The 27,880-nt window shown below is 39.3% G+C and overlaps 1 long non-coding RNA gene across 1 annotated transcript in view; it reads right to left on the bottom strand.

Annotated features, from left to right (window-relative positions):
* LOC144589095 (uncharacterized) overlaps positions 1–26,780 on the bottom strand; it is a 46,876-nt gene extending 20,096 nt beyond the window's left edge. The window contains exon 1 of the long non-coding RNA XR_013545001.1: positions 26,650–26,780. This is a non-coding gene — a long non-coding RNA (uncharacterized LOC144589095). The remainder of the gene's footprint in view (positions 1–26,649) is intronic.
* Between the last annotated feature and the right edge of the window lie 1,100 nt (positions 26,781–27,880).

Here is a 27,880-nt window from a genome sequence, read left to right as displayed (position 1 = left end):
AGAAACTCCAGCCTCATGTGGGATCAAAGTCCCAGTCACACCTTCAAAAGGAAAAAAAAAGGAAAAAAAGAAACTTCCTTAGCCATGGCTTTAGAAAGCTTGCAGCCAAAAATATTGACTTAGAACTAAGCTAGTTTTTGTTGTTGTTATGTTCCATCAAGTCATTTCCAACTAATGAGAACCCTATGAATGAGCAATCATCAAAATGGCCTGTCCTCAACAGCCCTGCTCAGCTCTTGTAAATTCAAGACTCTGATTCCTTTAGGGAGCCAGTCTATCTCGTATTTGGTCTTCCTCTTTTCTTGCGGCCTTCAACCTTGCCCAGCATTATTGGCTTTTCCAGGGAATCTTGCCTTCTCATGATGTGCCCAAAATTGTACAGTCTCAGTTTCATCATTTTTGCCTCCAGAGATAGTTCAGGCTTGATTTGATATAGAACACATTTGTTCATCTTTCTGGCAATCCAGGTTATTTGCAAAGCTCTTCTCCAGCACAACATTTGAAACTATTCCATTTTTTTCCTACCAGCTTTCTTTACTGTTCAGCTTTCACACTCATACACACTGATCAAGAATACAAGAGTGTGATGATCTTTGTCTTGATTTCCAGTGGCACACCAATACACTTGATTTCCCCACCCCTCCTATTTCCTTCATTGCTTCCCTTCCAAGTCTCAGTCTTTTTTCTAACTTCTTGGCTGCAACCTTTATTTGGATTGATGACTGAACCAAGGTATACAAAATCGTTCACAATTTCATTTTCTCCATCATCAACATTAAAGCTGTGTAGTTTTTCTGTAGTATGATTTTTGTCTTCTTACTGTTCAACTACAATCCTGCTTTAGCCCTTTCTTCTTTCACTTCCACTAAAAGTCATTTCAAGTCATTGCATCTTCTATTGATAAGGTGGTATAATCTGCATCTCTTATATTACCAATGTTTCTTCCACTAGTTTTCACTCCTTCTTCATCTGAATCTAGACTGGTTTTCCATATGATATGTTCTGCATACAGATCAAACCAATAAGGGCTGAGGCACATCCATTTCTTTCAGAGCAACCCATGGTTTCTCATGATCCACATAATCAAAGGTCTTTCTGTAGTTGATGAAGCACAGACTGATTTTTTTCCTGAAATTCTTTAATGTGCTACAGTAGCCAGTGGATATTTTCAATATGATCTTGAGTGCCTCTTCCTTTTCAAAATCCAGTTTGAACATCTGGCATTTCTTTGGTCCATATAAGCTAAAATCCTTTGTTGTAACACTATGAGCATCACTTTGCTTGCATGAGAAATTAAAGCAATGGTTCTATACTCCTTGACATTCTGTTTGTTGGGATTGGAATGTATATTGAAGGTTTCCAGTCTGTTACTGTCTATCTGCTTTCTTCCCCAATAGTATAGTTTTGACTCATGGTTGTTCTAATTCATGGTCAATTGAGTTTAGTAATGCAGATCTGTTCCTTGTGAAAACTTTATATTCATCAGGAATTTGTTTAGATTACTGTATATTTTGGCACTACAATTCTTCTAGTGTTCTTTTTCAGCTTTAATTTTGGATATTAACAGTTCATGATCAGTGCGACAATCTGCTCCAGGTCTTGTTTTGGCAGAGATAATACAGCTTCTCCATCTCCTGCTTACAATTACATAGTCTATTTGATTTTAATTTTGGTCATCTGGTCATATCCACATATACAGCCATATGTTTGGTTGCTTGAAGCATGTATTCACAATAAGTATATTGTTGGCTTCACAGAATTCTATGAGTTGTTCCCCTACTTCATTTCTGTCCTTTAGGCCAAATTTCCTAACAACATTTGGTTCTGCTTTCCACCCCTACTTTTGCATCCCAGTCACCTATGCTTATAAGAATGTCTTATTTTAATTACCTCTTTGAGGCTTGCACAAAAGCTTTCCACCCACTCTGGTGTTGAACAACTGGGAGGACAGGCAAAGGACAGAAGAATACACCCGTCACTGCCCATCCAAGTTTTGGTTATGAATGCCAGATCTGCATCCTCCTCCAGAATAAGATTGTAAATCAGCTGGGATCTATTGGATACAGATCTGGCATTCAGCAATGCCAGTTTTAGAGTGGAGGGCCGACTGAGTTGACTACCTTGAGCCTGACAGGTGGTCACAGAGCCAGAACAGTGGACAGCCTTCAAACATCTGTCCACCGGTCTTCTGGAACAAGTGGCTACTGTGCCAGCACAATGTTTCCCTCTACTTGTATTCACCAAAATATTTAGAGGACCTCAGCAGGGGTTCATCCCTTTCACTTCTTTCAACATTAACATTTGAAACCTTGACCGAAATCATTCAGTGTTAAATGCAGGTATCATTCACATTCACAGAACTTCATGCCACTGTGGCTCTGTCATTATCATCAGGATCATAGGAGGGAAAGGGTTAAACTCACATAGGTCTCCTCCCCAACAGTTACTGTGCATCTTGCAAACACATGCATGCTCAGTACTAAAGAATGATTAATGTCACATAAAGCTTGGTCCATGGAAATGAAAAATTAACAAAGTGACACTAGACAGAGAGTAAGTGTCTGTGTATGTGCACGTCTGCATGCATGCACACTTAGACAGATAAATAGATAGATGTACAGACAGAAAATTAGAATGGCAAGAATAGATGGATAGATAGGAAGAAAAATGAATGATAGTTGCTTGGCAACAAGCAAGGAAACCTTGAACTCACCTACTGTGAGAACATCAAAGACAACCTAACTCTTAATAGTGATGTTAATGCTTCCTTCAAGTGTCCATTGCTCCAATGTTGTATATTAAAGCCAAATTAGAAGGCTTCTGGCTTAAACAAAAGCTTGCCTTTTGTTTGGGCAGTGTCGTGTATATTATTCACAACAGCTTCCACACAATGATTTCTGTGATGTAGAAATCATTGTAAACAAGGAAATGAAGGACAATGTATGAGTAAAGAATAATCGATTTTTAAATTAATAAATAAGAAAAAGGGGGAAATGAGCATGGATTGAATATAATTCTCAAAAAGTGCACTAGAACCACACTCTAAATAAAAGCACAAGAACATTATAATTGATGGGCTAAGCTAATAAACACATCAAAATATTTTAAGCAGCTTGTCTTCCTGAAGAGGAAATATAAAGAGGTTCCCATCATTTTCCCCTCAAAAGCAGCTCAGTTTTAAAGCACTGAAGTCATCCATCTTCCCCTTCTTAGGGAACAAAGATTTTTTTGTGAAAGGACTGACAATATGAACTGTCACAATACTTTTGAAGCTATTAATACGTGCTCCTTTGGATAAAAGTGATCAGGAAGAAAGAACAGTGAGAGTTAATGATTTCTTCTAAAAAGTATTGCTTCTGTTATTAAGGGGTATCACTTGCCAAATTCTAAGGCTGTCTTCCAGGAGGAGAGATCCTAGGTCTGAGGAAATCATAGACCCGCAAGGTTTACCTAATCTGCTGCATAAAATGTGTTTATCAAGAGGCAGTTGTCTCTTAAATTGCTGGAAATCATTCAAGAGGCAGCCGCTCAACCTGCTTTTCCATCAAGTGCCAGTCACAGAACGGTTTGTAGACATAAACATGGATAATAGGAAGAATAATAATGTGTCTCAAATAGGTATTATAAAACTATAATTCCTTCCAGGGTTCATGCAATGCCATAAATTGCAGGCAGACACTCAAGCCATTTCAAACTAGGAATCATGAGTTGAAATGGTGAAATTATACCTTTTTGTAATCCCCAGGGAAAACATGCATTTGAGTAAGAGCTACGGTAACATTTTAGCCTTGGGGCCCCTCTCTGGAAAAGTGAAGTACTCATCGGAAGGCTGTGCAGGTGTTTAGAAAATAAATCAAAGTGAGGAAACTAAAAAAAAAATGGGGCCCAATCCAGTAACAACCATGTAATATATTCTGTCTAAACTTTGCCTTATTGTGGATGCCTTTATAGTTTTGGAAGATGTGGAGTTAACCTTGAAAAAATACGCTTTAGAAGAAGCTAGTCATCATCTCTTTAAGTATGTGGTAGACCTTTATAACGAGATGTAAAATATATATGTTTTGCATTAAATGTCAGGGAGCTAAATAACCTCAATAACAAAGAAGAAAAACAAATGTTGTGAAGCACTATAAAACTGCTACCTATTTTCCACCCCATGAGAGATTCTAGAAAGTCATAATTTGGAAATATGGGAAATAAAATGTAATTATTGTTAGAAACTGATGTAGAAAAGGCTTCCCTTGAATGTGGTTTATAGAAATCACTCTAATTTCCAGAGTTGTAAGGAAAACCAAGACTGAAGCCCTCCCTAGCAAGATATTTGAACAGGGGCAAAAACGGGGATTAAAATGACAAATTATAGTACAGATATAGTTAACAGAATCAGGGAAAGAAAGTGTGTGGTGGGGGGGGGAGTTGAATTAATACCTTCCATTTCAGTGTAGTAATACTGTGGATAAATTATCTTTAAACAACATTTCTCTTGTTTGTTATTTCAGAATGGATTATATGATAAATGCTACGGTGAGCAATGGTGATGGAAACGGGAGCAATTTTCTGCTCCCAATATCATCTGGGGGCTGAACAGAAAGCAAATAATGCAAGCAAAGAAATTGACATAGAAACAGAGAAAGAGAATAAAAGTCCCTTTCCAGGTTTGGAAAATTGGTACACAAAAAAATGAGAGATTCTTTTGAAGGCTTCCAATGATGAGGAATCTGCAGTTCTAGAAAGTGAAGTAAAAGCTGCTCTGAAATAAATCACCAGAAGTAGATTGAATACCAGTAGAACTATTTCAAGTCACAGAGACCAAATCAATTAAAATCTGGACAAGAATACACCAACAAATACAGAAAACAATATGATGGCCCGCAGACTGGAAATGTTCAGTATAATTCCAATTCCCAAGAAAGGGGATGCCAAGGAGTGCAGTATTATACAAACATTGTTTTAATTTCCCATGCTAGTAAAGTGATGCTCACAAGGTTACAGCAAAGAATGTGATCTTATGTGGAGCAAGAAATACTTGATGTCCAAACTGTATTTGGAAAAGGAAGAGGCGCTTGTCATGATGATGGGATATGTAGTAAGAGAAATGTAAAATGGAGTCAGACAGGTTCTGTATGGAGATGATTTGCGAGACATCGGAATGTGTTTTTCTAAGCACCATGAGAGTGTTTTCCTGAAAACCATTATAGCCTGAATCCACATATCATGAAAGCCAAATTCAGAGGCCCGTGGAAGACTCAACATTCCAAGCTAGCTGGAGAAGAGATAAACAACACCTGGACTCTCATGGGAATAAGGGGATGAGAGACGTGGTACAAACTCTTAAGGTTAATTGGTTAACAGCCAGAAAGGCCACGAAGAAGGGAGGAGATAGAAGAATGTAGAAAAATGGACAATGAGTTATGTTAAGTTAACTGAAAAGTAATGAAATGTGATTCTGGTGGTTTGTGTGTTGTTCTGTGATGGATTCAATTCCATGAAGGAGAGAGGATGTAAGTAAGGAGGAATTAACTAGCTTTTTAGTGTTTACAGTCATGCCTTGCTTTACGATAGCCCCGCATTATGACAAAACCGCATTACGATGTTCTTTTTGCAATCGCAATTGCAATCACAAAACGATGGTCCAAATGTTTGTTGTTTTTTTTTGCTTTGCGATGATCGGTTCCCTGCTTCGGGAACTGATTCTTTGCAAAATGACGTTTTTTAAACAGCTGATCGATGGTTTCAAAATGGCCACCAGGTAAACAAAATGGCTCCCTGCTCTTTTCTGGGATGGATTCCTCACAAGACAGGCAGCGAAAATGGCTGCCCTATGGAGGATCTTCACTGGACTGTGAGTTTTGACCCCATTGGAACACACTGAAGGGGTTTCCAATGGGTTTCAAAGGGTTTTTTTAGCATTATGATGTTTTCGTTTAACGGCAATTTTCCTGGAACGGATTATCGTCGTTAAGTGAGGCACAACTGTATTATTTTAAATGGTTATTTAACTGCAATGGTCTTTGAATATGTTCTTGATGCAAATGCTTATGCAATATAAACTGATTTCTAATGAAATGTTATTTTTCTAATAAAAATTAATTATAAAAATTCCACCAAAGGACTGATCTCTTGAACAGCAGGGTCTGGCTAAATCCAGGAAGTGGACAGGGCCACAAACTAGCTATCATTTAAGAGTCCTACCTAACTGAGCTTTGGCGAGTTCTAAGGAATCACAAAGCCCATGTGCCTGTACGTGCAAAGTACTGATTAAGTGCAAAGTGTTCTTTTTAGGTCAGATTTGTTCAAAGGGCTTATGCTACACACTGCTGAGGTTCTGGGACTTGGCTCAGCACAAAGATGGTAGATAAGTGCCAGTTGAGCTCTCTGACCAAATGCCCAGCGGCCCTTTAGGGGGTCTGGTGCATCACAGCGCTTCACATCATATTGCAAATATCTGCTGGTTACTAGAGCACAGCAAAGAAATTGTCCTGCTTAGAGATGGGCATCAATTTAAAAAAGGAATCACCAAATTCATTTAAAAATGTGCTAATTCATCAAATCAAATTTGTATGAATCAATGCCCCTAACAAACACAAATCAATGGATTTTTAGTTATTTTTGAATTGTCAATTCAGTTGGCTATAAATGCCCACCCACCCCCAGCACCTAGAGACACCAAAATTACAGGGATGCTTCCTCTGACTCTCCTCCACAGTCCTTGCATGTTTGGTGAAGATTGTGTTTCCCAAGCCAGCTGCACTTTCCTAGGGGACACACTTTTGGGGTGTATAACTTGTATACCAGAAACCCAGTCTTCACCAAACTTGGAGGGATTGCATAGGAGAGGGATTGCATAGGAGAATCATGGGAAGCTTCTCTGCGATTTTGGTGTCTCTAGGTGCCCAAGGAAAACTTTCCTGGGGGCCCTCTTTATCGGTGTACAACTCAGACATATGAAATCCAACCTTCACCAGGCTAGCCAGGTTTGTAGATGGAAGTCAGGGGAAGGTTCCTGATAAATTTGGTATTTCTAGGTGCTTCAGGGCACATTTTATAGGGTATTAATATTAAAAAGTAACTGACAAATCAATTTGTCAATTCATAAGAAAAAAATCACAGATCTGTAATTTGTTACTCATTTACCTTAAGGAATCACAAATAAAAATGAATCACCGTTTTTTTTAATTTGTGCCCATCTCTAGTCCTGATGCAGAAGTTGCACTCTTGACGAAAAGCTTCTGTTAGGGCAGAATGTGGAGAGACCTAATGGTTTCCTATAGCAAAGGTGTCAGACAAGGCTCCATTTTATCCCTTTACCCATCCCTTTACATATCATACAGAAAGCCAGCCTAGATTCAGATGAAGGAGGAGTGAAAATTGGTGGAAGAAATATTCATAATTTAAAAGTTGCAGATGACACCATCTTACTCGCAGAAAGCTGCAATTACTTGAAATGACTTTTAGTGAAAGTGAAATAACAAACCGCCAAAGCAGGAGTGCAGTTGAACATGAACATGAAGAAGACAAAAATAATGTCTACAGAAGAACTATACAATTTTAATGTTGACAATGAGAAAAGCAAAATGGTGAAAGATGTGGTATACGTTGGGTCAGTTAACAATCCAGATAGGGACTGTAGCCAAGAAATCAGAAGGCTGAAACTTGGAATTCCAGCACTCAGATCATTAGGTCTTCTGGTGTCCTCAAGATTGGTTGGTGGTTTTTAAAAATCTAGTTAGAGAGGGAGTGCTATCACTTTGATTATTGCAATAGTGAAAGAAGAGGATAATTTTCATCTGCCATGTTTTAACACACCTGAATTACCCTTGGCACTCCTATGATGTTTGCCATAATGGAAATTTCTGCAGAAACAACACAAATATATCTTTCTCCCACTGGAAAACTTATAGAAGCTCGGATATGATTTAACTGTGGAAACATTGCATAAAAGAGAACTAATCCACTTGCTCAGTACCAATACTATGATCGAAATCTCAATTATTGTTTTTCAGTAGGCACAATTATATATTATACTATATTTCAATAACAAAAAGTCTAATTATGCAGCTGTGTATTTCCTCTAATGGGTGAATTTGATAAATGAATATTCCACTGTTTGGGGGTTCACGTTTATGAAATGCATTATTATTATTGTTATTGTTGTTATTATTGTTGTTGTTGTTGTTGTTATTAGTATTACTATTATTACTACTACTATTATTATTGTTGTTGTTGTTGTTTACTATAAATTGACAGTATCAGATTCTTGACATTTCTTGGCATTTCGAATATGGAGGAATAAACAAACCAATGTGGAAAATGTAGGACTATTCCGCCTTAGCTCTTGTACTAGATGTTTACTTCATAATAACAGAAAAAAGAAAAGCATATATGTTGGGAGCAGCACCCAAATATGGAATGCCCTTAGACCTAAAGAGAATCTTGTTTTATTCCAGATTACATCACTTTTTGTTCTTTAGTTGTTAAGTCATGTCCGACTCTTTGTGACCCCATGGACCAGAACACAACAGGCCTCCTGTCTTCCACTGCCTCCCGGAGTTGGGTCAAATTCATGTTTGTAGCTTCGATGACATCGTCCAAACATCTTGTCCTCTGTTGTCCTCTTCTCCTCTTGCCTTCACACTTTCCCAACATCAGGGACTTTTCCAGGGAGTCTTCTCTTCTCATGAGATGGCCAAAATATTGGAGCCTCAGCTTCTGGATCTGTCCTTCCAGTGAGCACTCAGGGTTGATTTCCTTCAGAATGGATAGGTTTGTTCTGTTTTCAATCCAGGGGACTCTCAAGAGTCCCCTCCAGCACTATAATTCCCCTTCTATTTGCCAGGAGGTGATGGGACCAGTGGCCATGATCTTAGTTGTTGTTTTTTTTTTATGTTGAGCTTCAGACCATTTTTGGCGCTCTCCCCTTTCACCCTCATTAAGAGGTTCTTTAATTCCTCCTCACTTTCTGCCATCAGAGTGGTATCATCTGCATATCGGAGGTTGTTGATATTTCTTCCAGCAATCTTAATTCCAGCTTGGGATTCATCCAGTCCTGCCTTTTGCATGATGTATTCTGTATATAAGTTAAATAAGCAGGGAGACAATATGTCGTACTCCTTTCCCAATTTTGAACCAATCAGTTGTTCCATAACCAATTCTAACTGTTGCTTCCTGTCCCGCATATAGGTTTCTCAGGAGATAGATAAGGTGGTCAGGCACTCCCATTTCTTTAAGGACTTGCCATAGTTTGCTGTGGTCCACACAGTCAAAGGCTTTTGCATAGTCAATGAAGCAGAAGTAGATATTTTTCTGGAACTCTCTGGCTTTCTCCATAATCCACTGCATGTTAGCAATTTGGTTTTTAGTTCTTCTGCCCCTTCGAAATCCAGCTTGTACTTCTGGAAGTTTTGATCCACATACTGCTGAAGCCTACCTTGTAGTATTTTGAGCATAACCTTGCTAGTGTGTGAAATGAATGCAATTGTACGGTAGTTTGAGCATTCTTTGGCACTGCCCTTCTTTGGGACTGGGATGTACACTGATCTTTTCTTATTCTTTGGCCACTACTGAGTTTTCCAAAGTTGCTGGCACATTAAGTGTAGCACTTTAAAAGCGTCATCTTTTAAGATTTCAGATAGTTCAACTGGAATGCCACCACCTCCACTGGCTTTGTTGTTAGCCATGTTTTCTAAGGCCCACTTGACTTTACTCTCCAGGATGTATGGTTCAAGATCAGAAACCACATTATCTGGGTTGTCTGGGACATCCAGCTCTTTCTGGTATAATTCCTCTGTGTATTCTTGCCACCTCTTCTTGATGTCTTCTGCTTCTGTTAGATCCCTACCATTTCTGCCCTTTATCATGTCCATCTTTGCACAAAATGTGCCTTTAATATCTCCAATTTTCTTGAACAGATCTCTGGTTTTTCCATTTCTATTATTTTCCTCTATTTCTTTGCACTGTTCATTTAAGAAGACCCTCTTGTCTCTCCTTGCTATTCTTTGGAAGTCTACATTCAGTTTTCTGTAACTTTCCCTGTCTCTCTTGCATTTTGTTTCCCTTCTCTTCTCTGCTGTTTGTAAGGCCTTGTTGGACAGCCACTTTGCTTTTTTGTATTTCCTTTTCTTTGGGATGGTTTTTGTTGCTGCCTCCTGTACAATGTTATGAACCTCCATCCATAATTCCTCAGGCACTCTGTCCACCAAATCTAGTTCCTTAAATCTGTTCTTTACTTCCACTGTGTATTCATAAGGGATTTGGTTTAGATTATTCCTGACCAGCCCAGTGGTTTTTCCTACTTTCTTCAGTGTAAGCTTAAATTTTGCTATGAGAAGCTGATGATCAGAGCCACAGTCAGCTCCAGGTCTTGTTTTTGCTGACTGTATAGAGCTTCTCCATCTTTGGCTGCAGATAATATAATCAATCTGATTTTAGTATTGTCCATCTGGCGATGCCCATGTGTAGAGTCGCCTCTTGTGTTGTTGGAAAAGAGTGTTTGTGATTACCAGCTTGTTCTCTTCACAAAACTCTATTACCCTTTGCCCTGCTTCACTTTGAACTCCAAGGCCAAACTTGCCTGTTGTTCCTTTTATCTCTTGACTCCCTACTTTAGCATTCTATTTATTTTTATGTTGTAAGCCGTCCCGAGTAGACATGGTCTAGAGGGGCGGGGTATGTATAAATAAATAAATAAATAAATAAATAAATAAATAGTCCCCTAAAATGAGAAGAACATCTTTCTTTGGTTTCAGTTCTATAAGGTGTTGTAAGTCTTCACAGAACAGGTCACTTTCAGCCTCTTCAGCATCCGTGGTTGGTGCAGAAACTTGGATTACTGTGATGTCGAAAAGTCTGCCTTGAATTCGTAATGAAATCATTCTATCATTTTTGAGATTATATCCTAGTAGAGCTTTTCCCACTCTTTTCTTGACTATGACGGCTACTCCATTTCTTCTATGGGATTCTTGCCCAAAATAGTAGGTATGATAATCATCTGAACTGAATTCTCTCATTCCCATCCATTTTAGTTCACTGACGCCAAGGATGTCATTGTTTGTTCTTGCCATCTCCTGTTTGACCACATCCAGCTTACCAAGGTTCATAGATCTTACATTCCAGGTTCCTATGCAGTATTTTTCTTTGCAGCATCGGATTTTCCTTTCACTCCCAGGCATGTCCACAGCTGAGCATCCTTTTGGCTTTGGCCCAACCACTTCATTAGCTCTGGAACTACTTGTACTTGTCCTCCACTCTCCCTCAGTAGCATGTTGGACGCCTTCTGACCTGACAGGCTTATCTTCCAGTGTCATATCTTTTAGCCTTTTGTTTCTGTTCATGGAGTTTTCTTGGCAAAGATACTGGAGTGGCTTGCCAATTCCTGCTCCACCTACATTTAGTGAGAACTCTCCACTATGACCTGTCTGTCTTGGGTGTCCCTGCATGGCATAGCCCATAGCTTCTCTGAATTAGTCAAGCCCCTTCACCACAACAAGGCAGCAATCCATGAAGAGGTTACATCGCTTGTCAATGTTATCTGCAGAACAAACAAGATCTTGAATGATACTCTTTGAGATGAGAGGATTTTGGAATTCAGATTTTGCTCTGTTTCTCCAGTTCTTCAATGAATTTTATTTCTGTCCTTTCTTTGTATCAGCCTGCAAGGTTTTGTGTTGCCTTTTGCACTGAAATTTGTTCACACTTATTTTGCAATCTTGTCTTAGCATGAGAACAACATTCACTCTCTTAAATGCTCCCATTGTTTTATGCAGACTTTATGTTGGAATCTAAGGTACTGTCTGTGGTTTGTGTGAATGGGAGGGCCTTTCCTGAGCTGGGGTCATTGTCTGTCTATTCAGCATTAACCAGTCATTCCTTCCAGTCTTCAATTTCAAAGAGATCTCATCTCTCTGCTCAGTTTTTATCCCGTCTCTTTAGCTGATTGGAAACAATTGTTTGAATGTTTGATGTTGATCTGTTCAGTTGGTTATTCAGTATGTGTGCAGTAATGAAAGCAGCATATACAAATCTGTAATTTCAAGTTACTGTAAGTAAAGAAATGTTTTTATTATTTCTCTTACAAATGTCTCAGAGTAAGTTACTGAGAATTTATGTGCCAGTTAATGAGAAAGAGTTAGATTCTGGGGAACTTGTAGCTATTCTCCTCTGTTGATCTCTGTATATCTACTGTGTAGCAAAATAGAATTTTACCAGAAATTCAAAACTTGGCAACTCTTTATTCTCCCCAAACACCATGTAAACCTAGCGAATGCCTCTCTCCTCAAGGTGAGGTATATTTCCTCTATAACAATGACTCTTGAGAGGTGAAAAAAACCCCGACTGTTTTCACTGAAAGTCAAATCCAATAAAATTATTTTCTTTCTCTAATGAAGGAAGCAGAGGCCTGATAGCAACACTGAGGAGTGGGTTTACACTGACCTATTCCCTGTCATTCTTCTTTGCACAGTTTATGTGCAGACACAGAACAGGGCTGGGGAAGGAGGAGACAGCTCAGTGGTTCTGGTACAGCTGGATGGAGCTGAATCAGGTCAGTGTTCTCCTAGCTCAGGAATGGGCAGTGGCCCAAAAGTCCCAGGCTATATTTTGCCTACTCCTGTTGCACAAACATTAATAGCAAACCTAATGGTATATAAAACATGTATCCAAACATATTAGCGGAGCCCTCCCCCCCAAAAGTCCATCACACTACAAATTATCTATGAAGATTCTCAGTCATCTAGGTGAGGTTATCTGGAAGTTGAGTCCTGGCAACTGGACTTCTTTCATCTTAGGTTGAAACATTTTGCTACTCATCCAAGTAGCTTCTTCAGTGTGAGGAGAGTTGGTAGGAAACCTCAGATATATCATCCCAGAAAGATCAGAATCACACCCACCAGAAAGACCACTGTTAATGATTGTTAATGGCCCATGACAATGGATGGAGAAAGACTGCAGAAGTGGGATTATCCCTCACCCCCAGTCATCTGTCCTAATTAGCCTATTCAAGGGGAAGTGAAACCAATGTCCTATCACCATTCATAGTAGTTGATCAACTGGGAGGGAATGGATATCCAGAATGAGGGAACAATGAAGTATTCACGTCCTTGATGTTTCTTCTTCTCACCCCATCCCAAAATTTTCTCCTTTAAAAACCCTTTTTAAAAATGCAGTTTTCCATTTGAAATCTGGTAGGAGGCTGTTGCTGCATTGAACTGCTTCCACATAACAGATGATTAGCCCCTTTGTCAAGAAGCAGGAGGCTGTGTCATTCAAACAGTCTTCTTCCCCTGATTGACGTGAAGTACTTTTGAACACAGTTCCAGCCTATTAATCTTCCTCAATGCACCTATTAATAGTTTCACTGAAAATATGAACAATCCACATTGTTTTCCACTCTGGCATTCCTATAATTAGATTTAAATTATCTAGGACTTAAATTGCATGTTTAAGAACTGGGAGGGTGTTATAATATCATAGTGATGGTGCATGGGGAAGGTGGAAGACAACTACCATTAAGAGACAGAAAAAATATTTCCTCTTAAAGATTTAAGACAGCGAGCATAATAATTGCTTGACAAGTTGATAATAGTCTCTAATGCGAGGGCATTTAATTTACCCTTTCTAAAACACAGCTATTGTAAAGTTTATACTAAATTGATGTCTTCATTATATTTCCAGGAAGACATCTTTCACTGAATGGTCATTAGTTAATACATTAAGGATCTGTCTGTCACTGCCAGCATTGTAAAAGTAATGATGACAAACGCTGCTATGCTCCAAAGGTAATTCTGCATATTAATTATTTTCCACAGGCTTCCAGCAAACAAGTTTTCTTTTATTTTTGAGTAGCTGAGTGTTTGGGGGAGGGAATCCATTCTGCTGTCCTGCCACTAAATAAAAATGAAATATTTATTTTATGTTATAGGAAAAATCTTCAAACCAAATTTAGTCAAAACCTAAAGTAGCCTAAATCCAGATTTGATCATACCTTAAAATAGGCCAGTGAAAGTATGGTTAAGTCTGGATCTAGCCCCATATCATAACTAAGTGCAGATCACAGAATCACAGAACAATGGTGCTGGAAATGGACATATAAGGCTATCAAGTCTAACCTCATGGTCAGTGTAGGAATCCAAATGAAAGAATATCTGACAGATAGTTGTCTTATTTCGTCTTGAATGCCTCCAAAGTTGGAGTCCTACAAATACACTGCAGTTAGAACTGATAGCTAAAAATTGGTTGCAATTATACACAACTGAAGTGCTCCAGTATTAATAGAAATGAGTAGATTATGGTTTTTATATCAAAGTCATGAGTAACTGTAAATTCTACAAATGTGTTTATACTTTTAAAAAACACTCAAAATGACATGACAGGAAAAACACAATTTATTACTATAAAATAAATTGTACTATAAAATGTTTCTACTTTAAAACCAACATACTCTGTTCATATGTTAAAAAAGTGGACAAGAACATGAAACATTAAATATTTAGTGAGAAACTTTGTATACTAAAAAACGGTGTTTACTCTGGAATGTGGTAACCAGAAACCATTATTATTCCTGTGCTTCTAAATTGGATTAAGTAAATTGAGCTTTTGGACTAAAAAAATAATCATGAATCTTTGAGCACCCTACAGCAAAAAGCAGAGCTGTTTAGATCGAGTATATAATTCATCATTATGCCAACCTCAAAATCTGTGGGCTCTAAACTGCCACAAAGTAGAGAGTTCCTTAAAAAGCTCTGCAGAAATGCTTCAGAACTAAAAGCCCAGCTGCAAGCATTCTCAGAAACCTGTGCTGAATAAATTAGCTTATTTTATTCCTCAATAAAATAATAAAATAAAAAATACAGAAGTTAACAGTTCATATAAATCAGTACTATCCTCCATAATCACCTTGGCTTGAATCTACAAAGGGAATTCCTCAGACTCACACTAAATTCTCTGAATACCTTCCTTTCTCCAGAGATCAGATCATCAGATTCCTTATCATGAGTTGGAAGAAAAATCATTTTATCCCCATCATGCTATTGGGTCTCCTGGAATGAATTAAGTAGAAATTAATCTCTGGCCACATCTCCACATTAACTATATTTCAAGGTACCTCTTCATCACTTTAAAGGGTGGGGGGAGATGAATTGCCTCTGAATCTAAAGGATTCGCTGTAAATACAGTAAGGGTCTAATAACACAGATCATTTGAATCACTTAATTTTCCTCCTTTTTATATCAATATATTTCTATGTACCATACATATTGTTGGGCCTGTTCACGTGGCCATCAGTTCAATCAGTACATTTCTGGCTGTTTGTACCAGTTCTGTAGGCTATGCATGCCATCTCATTTAAGCTAATTTATTTACTGTTTCTGGGTCCCCACTGCCCGAAAATTTCCTTTTAAAAAATCGTAAGTGATGTGCCACTATTTTTCTGTCACTTCCAACTGTTAGTCAATGCAGAACGTGGTGATATGTGTCACCTGCAGCCCTTTCTACCTTCCTTCCTCTTTAAATTTTCGTTTCTCAATTCTTTTCAACACTTTGTATTTCTCCCCCCTTTTATTCCCTCCTTTACTCACTTGTCCCCTTTGCCTTATTTTTCTGCATCTTTTCCTCTCAGTTCTTGATTTTCAGTTTTCTTTTCCCCTTTGAACAGCATCAGGAGGAGGAAGCAGATTTTAAAAGACTTGCAAAGTATTCTGAAGAGCAGAATGCAACGTTCCTTGCTTTCTCCCCTCAAACAATTGCAACCAGGAAACGACCCTTTCTCTGTTCAAGCCCTCATTTCTCTTTCCTTCCTTAAACCTGCAAAGGAGGCGGGCAGGCTGTCTCTTTCTCATCAATGTATTTATCTTGTTGCTGTTGCTGCTGCAAGTGATTTACCAATAAGCATCCATCCATCCATCCATCCATCCATCCATCCATCCATCCATCCATCCATCCATCCATCCATCGATTTATTTTTAAGGATACAAGTGCAGTGGTCATGAGACCCCAAAGCCTGACCCATTCACAAAGAAAATAAATCAACAGTGATGCTCACATACACCAAAATGCTATGGATTGAAGCAATACAGAGAGAGATAAATTTATAAAACAACCATGACAGAGAGGTGGGGGAAAAAACACTTGTTTGGAAATAGACTGGTAGCAAGTGAAGGGGCTCTAAAAAAGGAATTATCATATGTTTGTGGAAGCAACCCTGACAGTCTGGTCACAGCATTCTTTATTTAGATCTTGGATATTTTGGTAGCCAGCTGCTCTGACCACCAAATAGCATAACAAACCCTTCGTGCCCCTTTCCTGATCTAGAAGCTTGCTGATTTGAGAGTTGTGAGACAAGGACCAAAAAAATTTCCCTTGTCATGACTCTGAATTAGAAATATTAGCCTATGACACCGAAAACACAACCAAGGTACCACATGATCATACGGCAAAACAAAATCCCAGCCTTCACAACCAGGTTGTGAGGAAGGTATAGTGATGATGACACGGTTTCCAGAATTACAGTCAACAGGAATTACAGGAATTACAGAATTACAGACAGAGTGCTGTCCTCTGAAGATGCCGGCCACAGAGACTGGCGAAACGTTAGGAAGAACAACCTTCAGAACACAGCCAAAGAGCCCAAAAATCCCACAACAACCATTAGATCCCGGCCGTGAAAGCCTCCGCGAATACATTACAGTCAACCCTCGACTTACGAACTGCCCTAGTTACGAACATTTCGACTTACAAATTGCTCTGATAATATGGACTCGACATGCGAACTTTGATTCGAGTTATGAACAGAAAAAACTGCGGGGAATGTATTAGCATATATACTAATTTATTGGCTGATATATGTAATATTCTACAGCTGTTTTCTACAATTTGCCACATACTGCATGGGTATTGAATTGTATACAAATTATATGCTTTATGCCAGGCACATTACACTTTAATTGTACTGAGTTTTTGTTAACACACTATACAGAGTTTTTTTGACCAGTAGAAGTCTAGACAAATAGACAGACAGAGAGACAGATGAGATGATTGCAGTCCATTATTATACCTTTTGTAGACTGACAATTTATGCTGTTTCAATCAGCTGAAATGACAAATTATACACATTGTCCAAAATTAATAGAATAGTCACGTCTAACTAATGTTATCACTCTCAAGGTAACCTTAATTTAGACACTTGTAAGAATGAAAGAAAAAAGTGTGGATATTCTAATTTTTTTTGCTGAATATGTGCTTTTTTTGTGTCTGGTGCTAACAAACTGGGAATTCTACTTTCTTCACTGAATGCCCTCATTCTGTCCTTCCATACCCTTCAAGTGCCAGATTACTACTCACATCTGAAAAAGGAATTTGATTAATTGCTAAGTTTTATTCAGAAATGGTGCCCCCTTTATTTTAGCCAGAGTAAATTATGCAGAATCTTTCTGCAGCTTATGTTTTAAGATGGTTGGTTTGATTAGGAAGTCTTTCCTTAAAGTATCAAGCAGACATTGTGCTTTTCAACCCTAGTTTAGCTTTATTTTACAAATTTTAAAGAGTTTCATCAGTCTCTGGTCTCTCTCATTCCAGGTCAGATGAAGTTCCTGTACCTCTGAAAACAGCATAATTCCAGACTGCTTGTAGTAGCATTTTTCATATTGTTACAGCTTGATCTCTATTTTAAAATAAGAAAGCTTGCTGTAGAGCAGAAAGAAAAATCCAGACTTATAAATCCTTATTAAGGAATCAAATAAATACAAATCTGACCAAAACTGAAAATGGTAGCTATTTAAATCCAGAACCTTGAATTTCAGCTTGCCATCAACAACAATATGGGATTTTTAAATTACCCATATGCCTGTAAAACCACTAGAGGATTGAGCCCGGCAGGCATAAGTAAATGTATGTGGTGGAATTTTTTAAAAAAATGTATACAAAATTTTGGATTGTTTCAAATATTGACTCTCTGCTTTTAACAAATCTAATATCGCCTATGCACATATCGTCGTCGTTTAGTCGTGCCCGACTCTTTGTGACCCCATGGACCAGAGCACGCCAGGCCCTCCTGTCTTCCACGGCCTCCAGGGGTTGTGTCAAATTCATGTTGGTTGCTTCGATAACACTGTCCAACCATCTCATCCTTTGTCGTCCCTTCTCCTCTTGCCATCACACTTTCCTAACATCAAGGATATAAATTTGATTAACCAGAATAGACAGAATACATCAAAACTGAGTGGAAAGGTGCTCTTTTCTTTTCAGGATGCTCTGCCAATTTTTCTTTCAAAAGCCATATGTATTGCATAGTCTATCCATTGTGTTATTTCCTAAACTTTCTTCAAAAGACCAGATAATGCCGGTTATTGATATATTTCATGTGTATATAGTTTGCCCCTGTGTCTCTCCATCCTATAAGACACTCTTAAATGAGTATTTCCCAACCTGTGGGAAAGGAGGCCCCAAAGTATTTTCTGGGGTGGGAGGGAGGGGGTCCCCAGGTTGCCTTACATGTGTTATAGCCCTTATCAAATACTTTTTTCCTTGACCTTTTTGGAGCAGGATATTAAAGTTAGTGTGTATGTATGAGAAATAGGCCCTTTGGGGGAGAAATAAGCCTCTATTTTCTGAGAAGGGATGATGTGGACTACTTTTTACAAAAAAAATATATATATATGCCGGTATAAAGATATAATTCCTACCACTTGTGCAAGAAAGAGATCTTAACTGTGATATATCACTTCTGGGGGGCCTAAACAAAGGGAGAAAAAGGAAGAAGAAACCTCTCCTCACAACAAATCCCAAGGAAGGAGGCACAAAAACAAATGACCCCCTTCCTGGTGGGTGCAAGGAAAGCTTTGTGTTAGTTTCCGAGGGGGAATCCTCTCTGCATGAAGGTTTTGCCCCCTTCCTGGGTACTGTGATGGCCTGATGCCTCTGGCCCATCTTTGAAATCCTTTGCCTTCTCTTCTCCCTACCTTTAACCTTCCCCAGCCTGCTCCCTCCCCAGTTTTGAATTGGTGGTGGTGAAGTCAGTGGAAGGATCAGTAGGAGAGTGAGCAGCATCAACATTGATAGTGCCACCATGTCGGGGAATGACAACGATGGTCTGTTTATGCAAACATGGTGTGTGTGGAGGAGTTGCAGGTTACTTGGCTATTATAAAAGAGGGTCAGAACCCATTAAGGTTTGAGAACCATTATCTTAAATGTTGACTAAGACTACTTTTAATTTCCCTGGGTTTCTAGTCCCCATTCGATTGCCCTGTTTGAAAACCACCGCAGGGCTACTTTTGAAATAAGGGAATGTTATCTGACTTGGGTCCCTCTTGGCAGAAAAACGGGGGGGGGGGGGAATCAATAAATCAACCAAAGGAATGACTATATGTGTTTCCCAGGAGTTGCAGTAGTGTGACAGGAAAGCACAGGTCCCTCAACTAAATAGTAATTCCTGATTCCCCCCCCCCTGTTTTTCTACCAAGAGGGACCCAAGTCAGATAACAGCCCCATAAAGCCGCCGGAGTCGAAGCTGGCAGCCTCTGCTGTCTGAGATCGCAGCTGCCGTTAAGTGCGCTGGAGCGGGGCTGCGGAGGACGGCTAGGGCTGCCCTCCCATGCGGCCCAAACCAAATGTATGTGCGGCCCAAACCAAATTTTCATCTTCTAATGTGGCCCAGGGAAGGTGAAAGGTTGGACACCCCTGGTATAGATGCTAAACATGACACACAAGACAGTGTTCAGATATTTTACCCTCAGAGGCAGCAAAACTATGACCCAGAGGTATTCATTTTTCTCTTCAGCAAATGCTTTTGTTTTGTAAATCTGAGTAAATTTCATGGATCCCAGCAGAGAGGAGGGAGGGAGGGAGGGAGCAAGGGAGGGAGGAAACTAACTGGGGAGAGCATTGCCTGCTCACTGGAAGTTGAGTAGGATGACCCTGAGCTCCACCTTTCATCCCAAAACATGACCTTTTATTTCTCCATTTAACGTGGTTGTAATTGATCATTTTTTTATCTGCTACATCTGGAGCAGATGCATTGCCACATTACATAATACCCTATCAAATGGCTGTAATTTGTTGCACTTACATTTATTAATCCAATATTACTTGTATTACTTATATGACTTATAGTGGGTCTGGTGCAATGGTTAGAGCTGGGAGTTGGATTTGTGAGACCAGCTTCAAAATCCCACCTGACCTTGAAACTCATTGGGTCATTCTGGGCCTGTCACCCTCATTGGGTTGTTAGGAGGATAAAAGGAGGTGGGAGGCAGTCAATAGATCACCATATGTTGATCTCGTCCCAGGAAAGACACAATATAAACACAATGACCACAATCCTACTGTTGTTAATTTGGCTCTGTGTAACTTGCAGTGGCTAATTTTATGTAATCGATGAGGCGCCAGAGTTCATATCGGCTGGACAAGTGATGATGGTCCCTCACCAGGATGAACCAAGCTACCATAGACAAGCTGACAATGATTTTCAAGTGAAGACTTTGGGTGGTTTGATGCCAGTGTGTACCCAGAAATACATGTGGAAAGAAGAGAAATGTCATCTGCACTGAATGGTGCTGAAAACTCTTGCTGTTAAAAATTGTGTTTCTGAGGCATGACCACAAATTGTAAGTGGATGGACACTGATAGCTGAATTTGCACTTATTTTTTTTTTCCAAAGGAGGTTGCAAGTGTGTAGAAACAAGCACTTCAAATTCCAAGCAGGGTAATGACAGCCAGTATTCTTGCTCTTTATTTTAGCACTGCCCATGGAACCCTTGGGGGAAATCATTCTTCTCTTCTGTCAGCACACATTAGTGAAACAAAAGCAACATGCAGTAACTGAAACGAACATGGCACTGGCCAATTAGTAACTCAAGGATAATGTTGTAATGTGACATACATACATTTGACCAGTACTGCCAAATCATTTTGTGTTGATTGCTATAAATAACAGGACTGTACGCTTCATCATTATTAAAAGAAGAGGAATTATGAGTAGCCAGAGGCACAATCTGTCTGTACTGCAGAACAGAAAAGGGAAAAAATTCTGCAATGGTTTAAAATATGTCCTAATTAGTACCCCAATGACCAACGCAGTTGAAATCAGTTAATACAGATTTCCTGCAGTATCTACAAAAGGGACTTTTAAACCAGTCTCAGGTTTATTTTATTTATTTCATTTATTTTTCTTTTGCTTTGTTCCCATGAAAACCTATAAAACAGAAACCTTAACAAAAAAAGAGAGTGAGAGAGTGAGAATATTTAATGCATTCCGTTCATAAATCAAATTGCCAAGAAACCTGTTTTGCTTTGATTTCCTATGGTTTAGGTGTTGAATGAGGTATTATTCAAATCCTTAAATAGCACTGAAATCCTGATGGCTGAGGCATACAGAGGCTTTTTATTCCTGGCACTTCAGATCTGGAGCATGTATCAGAGGCTTTCATTAATGTTTTCTTTTGCTGTAAAGGGCAGTGCTAATGTATTATGGTGCCAAAAATAATAAGATCTTTTGTGCTGGGATATTCATTTTTTTAAAAGGCTTGCCAGTAATAAATGACTTTTAAGCTGTGTGAGACTGAGTACATAAGTTACTCATCTTTTTACCCTACATGACATAAGTCATATTTGTCTCCAAAGAAGCAAGTAGAAGCCAGCTGGCCAAGCTTCATTCAATGCTGACAGAACTCATCCACCCCCTCCATATTAAAAAATACTGTGCTTAACCCTTGGTGACCACTCAGATCAGACAATTTAACACAAAGAATGGAAAGAGGCCTTAAAAGCAATGATTTTGGTGTGCGTTTCAAGAAGCAACAGCATCTCAGTGATTTTTTTCATCATGGAAGTGGGAAATCCAAGTAGCTCTAGCAATGAAACAACAGGACCTCTGGCACATAATGTCATACCTGGGGGAAGGCAACTTATGCCCCCCCCCCGGGATGATGCTGAATTGTAACTTCCTAAAGGCCACATAGCCAATGGTCTGGAACCATGGAAGTGGCGGTCCAGAAACATCTGGGTCATCACACATTGCCTACCTCTGTGCTAAATCATGATGCTAAACTCTGTGCGTTAAACTATGTGTGAGGAGCTTTGAAGATTTTGCTTATAGTTTTACAATAACCAAAGTTCTTCATTGCAACTGGACTCAGAAAAACTCCAGTTAGTAAAACCAGGATCAATTTTATTTATTTTATATATAAAATTGATCCTGGTTTTACTAACTGGAGTTTTTCTGAGTCCAGTTGCAATGAAGAGCTTTGGTTATTGTAAAACTATATATATTTATCCAGGATCATTTTTTTATGCCTCGAAAAAGATTCAGAATGTGGTCACTCTGGACAGTTTGTGGCTTGTTGGATCATTCCCTTCTGGTCTTGTTTTCCAGAACAAGGTTCTTTGGCCTGGAATGGGCAGTGGACTGGGGAAATGGGGTGAGTTATTCTACTTGGCAATTATTTTACCAGTAGGTTTTCTAGACCATGGATCTTTGGGGCAGAACAGGCACTGGCGAGTGGTTCCTGTGGATGTTTTGCAGCTTGTTGCATCAGTACTTCCTGGTCATATGTGACCAGTCAATATGGTTGGTGAAGCCTACTCAGACATTGCTTTTCCTTGACTGTTTTCTGGAATATTTTCCTGGAACAGATACTATAATCTGTCCCTGTGGAGTTTTTGTGGTATATTTCACCTGTCCCACTGAGCCATACTTGCTGCTGAATGTTGCTGGCATGTGGCCTACTCAGAAGTTGCCACTCCAGAGCATGCTGTTCTGATCCAGCTAGTTTTGAGGCAGTAAGCAGTTAAGAGAAGAGTAGCATTTGGTAGGACTGGTTTCTAAAATATTGCTCTGATGTGTGTCTATCCATTCTGAGAGTTTTTGCATCAATTTTATTAATGAGTGCCCATTCTGTTCCCTGTTGTTCTGTTCCAGCTCTTATCTACTTCTGCTTCTCAGGTCTTTCTTCAGTGTGATAAAATAACAAAGGAAAAGGAAGATAAGCATTGGTGCCAACTTTAGGTTTCTACTTCTTTCCAACAATAAATTGATAGTTTAAGTTTAAATAACTGAGTTCTCCTCTTGTACCCAACATTAAACTAGTTCAGTTGCCCAACTCAGTTTATTTATCATCATTAATATTTATCTCTGATCCAAATTGAACATTAAATTTAAGAGGTATATAAAATGGGGAAAACAGTCAGTGGAAGCCAAATTATTATATTATCTTATGTTTGCAGGATAATGCAATATTACATGGTTCTGCCTCATTCGGCAGTCCATTCAGCTAGGTTTCCGAAAATCAAATTCTGCATCAGTATCGTATTTTTTCCGTTTATAAGATGACCCTACGTATAAGATGACCCCCCTTTTCTAACCCCCAAATTAGAAAATTTGATCCCCCAAGGGCTTAGGAAGTGGATAAAGCAGCTTTACCCGAAGGAAGCCTTTCCTTCCTTTTTGCTAAGCCCTGTGGCTTCACAGGGAAATCAGCTGCCTTCCATGTATAAAACAACCCTCAAATTTTTGTCTATTTAAGGAAAAAGTGTCATTTTATACATGGAAAAATACAGTATGCTTTACCTTTGTGGCTGAATCTAGTTTCTACAAGGAAATGCTGTACACTCATCTTGAAGTATATTGCTTTCACATTTTAACCTCATTCCCTAATTCTGAGCCTATTACATAGCCATTCCTTATCCCTCATGTTCCAGATTGCTATACTGAAATGATATATCCAGGCTGATAACATACAGTGGACAAAATCAATGTTGTTCTCTTATTTTACAAGAAAAGGAGCTGTGATGGACAGGCTGAGTTACAGATCATCTTCTATAAGCTTCAAAATGCAGACTCATGACTAGCCAAGATGGAAAGAATTAGCTGAGCTTATAGTTGGCTAACTGAGGCTGACCTGAATCCAAACTTCTCCTTACCTAGGGATACTGGAAATTATTCAGGGCTACCTCACTTTGGCCTAACTTTGTGACAGGATAATAGTCGTGTCCCTAGCCTACAGGAGGTTTAGATCTGGCATAACTTAGCTTTTCCCTTACCATCTTCCAATGCCTCTCTTTCTTTGGTTCTTTCACCGTAAAATCAGCAGAAGAGTCTCCTGCTTATTCCAAGCCTCCCCACAGCCAGCACTACTTTGAGTTAGGATTGCACTGTCATCCATTGTACATACTGTATTTATTGCTATAAAATATCTGAATTATAAGAACCTTCATGGTTCCACCAGGACATTGTAATACATAGTTCTTAAATCAGTTCTATGCTCTTAAATCAGGATTTTATTAAACAGCAGAATTTAGATGATCTTCTTCAGTGTCAGGACAAATTCAATGGGTACCTTTAGATTCCACATTGGGTTATTTAGATTGGGCAGCTTTGTCTTCTCAAAGCACATCGCATCCAAAACAAAACAAAACATTATTTTGCAGTCTAAAGTTCTTGTGGCTGAAGTTATACAGCCCTTAGTTTAAAAAAAATCCCCCGAACCTTATAAGGAGTCTTCATTCCAAAAGTGGCAAACAACTGACAACCTATCTATCATGGCCCTCTTCCCTTTCCTGTCAATACGAAATTGAGGAAGAAACACACTGCAGGTCACGCATCTCTGCAAGATGACACATGGTTCTTTTCTCACTAAAGATCTGTGAATCTCATTTTCCACTGAGCTGCCAAAGCAAACTTTTTGATTTATATTTTTATATCAACAAATATAAGTGTCATGAATAAGAATGAAATGTGGGAAGCAAATGACTCTTAAATTTAACATGAATATTTTCTACATACTTTTGTTGATGATAGGAACATTTACTGGCTCAGGCCAAGAGCTTTCTGTTCTTTTGGAGCCATCCTAGACTATAAAATTTTTTTTTGGTATGGAGATGTTTCATTTGGAGACATCTATAAAATCCACACAATATCAAGAAAACCTATACAAAGAACACATTTTTATTTCTGCAAGGAACATAGAACCTACCCATCAATGAGTAGCTAGTTCTGCTTAGAAAAAGATAAAATGACAGGGAAATAATTCAAAGTTAAGCATCTTGACACAGTGAAAGTGTGGTGTGTGGATAAGATAAAGACACACACGGAGAGAATCATACAGTTTTAGTTTGGACATAGTGAAAGCAAGGATGTGACAATTGTTTTTATAACTGGGAGAACCAATCTCAATGAGGTCCATATGCCCTCCAGGGTGTCTGTGTGTCCTGGCACATTTAAAGGGGGCCACAGGCTGAAAACAATTCATACACCACCTTATAAGGTTCATTATACGGTTTATACAACCCTAATTTGGCCTATATTTCTTTCATATTGTGTTTATGGCTGTGGTGGCAAAAAAAAAAAGGTTGAGGATGGCTGGATTAGAGCACTAGACTAACAGCCTGGTCCCAATGCTGGAATAACCCAGGAAGGGGGGGAGCTGATTCAGGGGAGATGATTGGGCAGATGATCAAGTGGCAGGCAGAGGGGATGATTGAGGTGGTGGGGACAAGCAGGCAAGCAAAGAGTTAGGCAGGGGGGTGATCAGGCTGGGGGATGATGAGGCAAGTGAAGGCACGGGGTGAAGATGGAAAGAGTGAGCAATCTGGCTGTCGGGGCAAGCAGGTAGGCAAGCATGGGGGCGAGTGGGGGGATGATTGGGCAGGCAACCAGGCAAATGGGTGGGTGAGGGGGCAGAGCTGCGAGTGAGTTTTTCTGCTCCTATCCACATATGTGGAATTGATTGCAATGAATCAGTTCCACATCCGCCTCAAAACAAACAGACCCCTGGAGGAGGAACAGAAAGATTTGCACCCCTGGCACATTACTCTGCATGTGCATGTACCTAGTCTATAAGCTAACATTTTAGTTTAAAAAAAAAAGGAGAACCCAACGTAATTATGCTTTTTATTGTCAATTGTCAACCTCCTAAGACGAGAGATTCAGGTTCAAGCCCCCTCAAGGTGGCTTTGCACTGGACATTTTCTCTCAGCCTGACATACACAGGATTGGTATGAACAACCAGAATCATTATCTTGAACTCAATCACAGAAGGGCAGACTATAAATATAATGGAATAATAACCAAAGCTTAAACATTGGTATCATTTTCAAAAACCAATTCATCTGGATTTCTACAGCATCTCAATATTTTTTTTCTCAGTGACAATCTTAGGCTGGATAGCAGAAGCAGACAATTCATAGAGCCCTGATCAACCAGAAGACTGGTCTTTCCTCCATGCAATGGGACTCAGAACAGCCCTGATTCTTGACAGTTATTGCTTTGATTGCATCTGCTCATTGAACCTGAGCAGATATGGAGGTTATTTAAAATGTCTCAATATTGTTCGATATCAGTTAATCGGATGTTAAGCTGTCTTCACTTGCTTTTTTGCCTTGTTTTCATTTCCATTGTATTCCTTTGAGAGGAGGGGGAAATTAGCATTTGGAATCAAGGGAAACATGCTACTATCTCGTGCTATTTAGTATGCAAAAGGACGCAGCTGAGATAAGAGAATTGAGTTAAAGCAAAGCAAACCTAATGGGAGGAATGTCAACATTGTATCTTTCTCTACATTTCCATACTACAAGCAAGCTCCAAATTTGAAATATGCAGAAGATAGTGTAGGATGCGTAGCATTGTCCCAGCTAGAGCTATGTTAACAATGGAAAAGGAACTCACCGAAGCAAGCAAGAGAGTGCAGGTAAACTAACAGCAGGAGATATCTCCAGGGAAACCTTTCAGGACTTCCAAGCTTTTCAGTCATGCTGCTTAAAACTTCCACGAGTAAACAGCTGCCAAGCTGATCTTTTGTGCTGTTATGGACAGAGTAAGTGAAAAGCAAAGGCTATATTGAGAGTTTTCTGCAGTTCAATAGGAATAGCCCTCTTAGTTGTTCCAACCATTTCCTAGAAGATTTTTTTAATGAAGTGTATTACCTGATCCACTCAGTCATTTTGATGCAAGAAACCTTTCTTGACCAGTCTTTCCATAGTTCCTTCCTTTCGCCAACGTGGTGCTGGAAGTTAAATCTCTGGCTGACATACCCACAGCATGTATTTATTTGGTGTATGTACAACTGGAATGAACAGAAGAGTTACAACATTGGGTAAACTGATCCATAATTTGCTAGCTTAAGTGCATCAAGATTGGGCAACAGACATGTGTTGGAAGAGCCATCTGATGGCTATGCTTGCAAAGAGATGACCCTGAGCTATCAGTCAGTTGGAATAGTCTGAGGATAAGAGACATGCTGCATCTCAAAATGTGGACCAGCAAAGTTCTGTAGTAGGAGCTGTTGCAACCATCTATTCCACCAAATCAGGATGGCACTCTCTCTATTAGTTGTTTCCTGAGGAAGTAGAGAGGACTTCTTATCATACAGTCTCCCACAAGTCTAGAGGCGAACAAGACAGTTGAGCACCGTAGTGCATTGTAGAGAGCTGCAAAAGTTATCCCTGATTATTAGTGGCAGTAGCAGTGGCAGTAGTGGACTCTGGCCTATTTCAGCAGTGGCTGTGTTCCCAACCCTTTGCTCTATTAGAAATAAATAATGTGGCCATTTGGCGGCACAAAGCGGCCAAAAGAAGTCACTGGGCATGGATTGGACTTGAAGAATCCCCACTCCCTTTACCAAAGTGATCGACAATGACCCACATGTCATATTCATCTAAACCAGACTGTTTTGTATCACTGACAGAGTGGTACAAAGCTGAAGAGAACTTTGACTTTTAGCTGCAATGATCAGACCACATGTGGAAAAGTTAGCTTTATACATGTTTTATCATGTTCGCCTCTCCTTACAATTAAGTCATCAGATAATATGTTCTCTCATCCTTTACCTAATATAATGACTTAATACAACTAAATTATCGATCGATCGATCGATCGATCGATCGATCGATCGATCGAT

The sequence above is a fragment of the Pogona vitticeps genome, chromosome 4 (genome assembly GCF_051106095.1).
Source record: "Pogona vitticeps strain Pit_001003342236 chromosome 4, PviZW2.1, whole genome shotgun sequence".
Taxonomy (NCBI): Eukaryota; Metazoa; Chordata; class Lepidosauria; order Squamata; family Agamidae; genus Pogona; species Pogona vitticeps.
The sequence above is the reverse complement of the archived record's forward strand: the minus strand, read 5'-3'. Positions and strand labels throughout refer to the sequence as shown.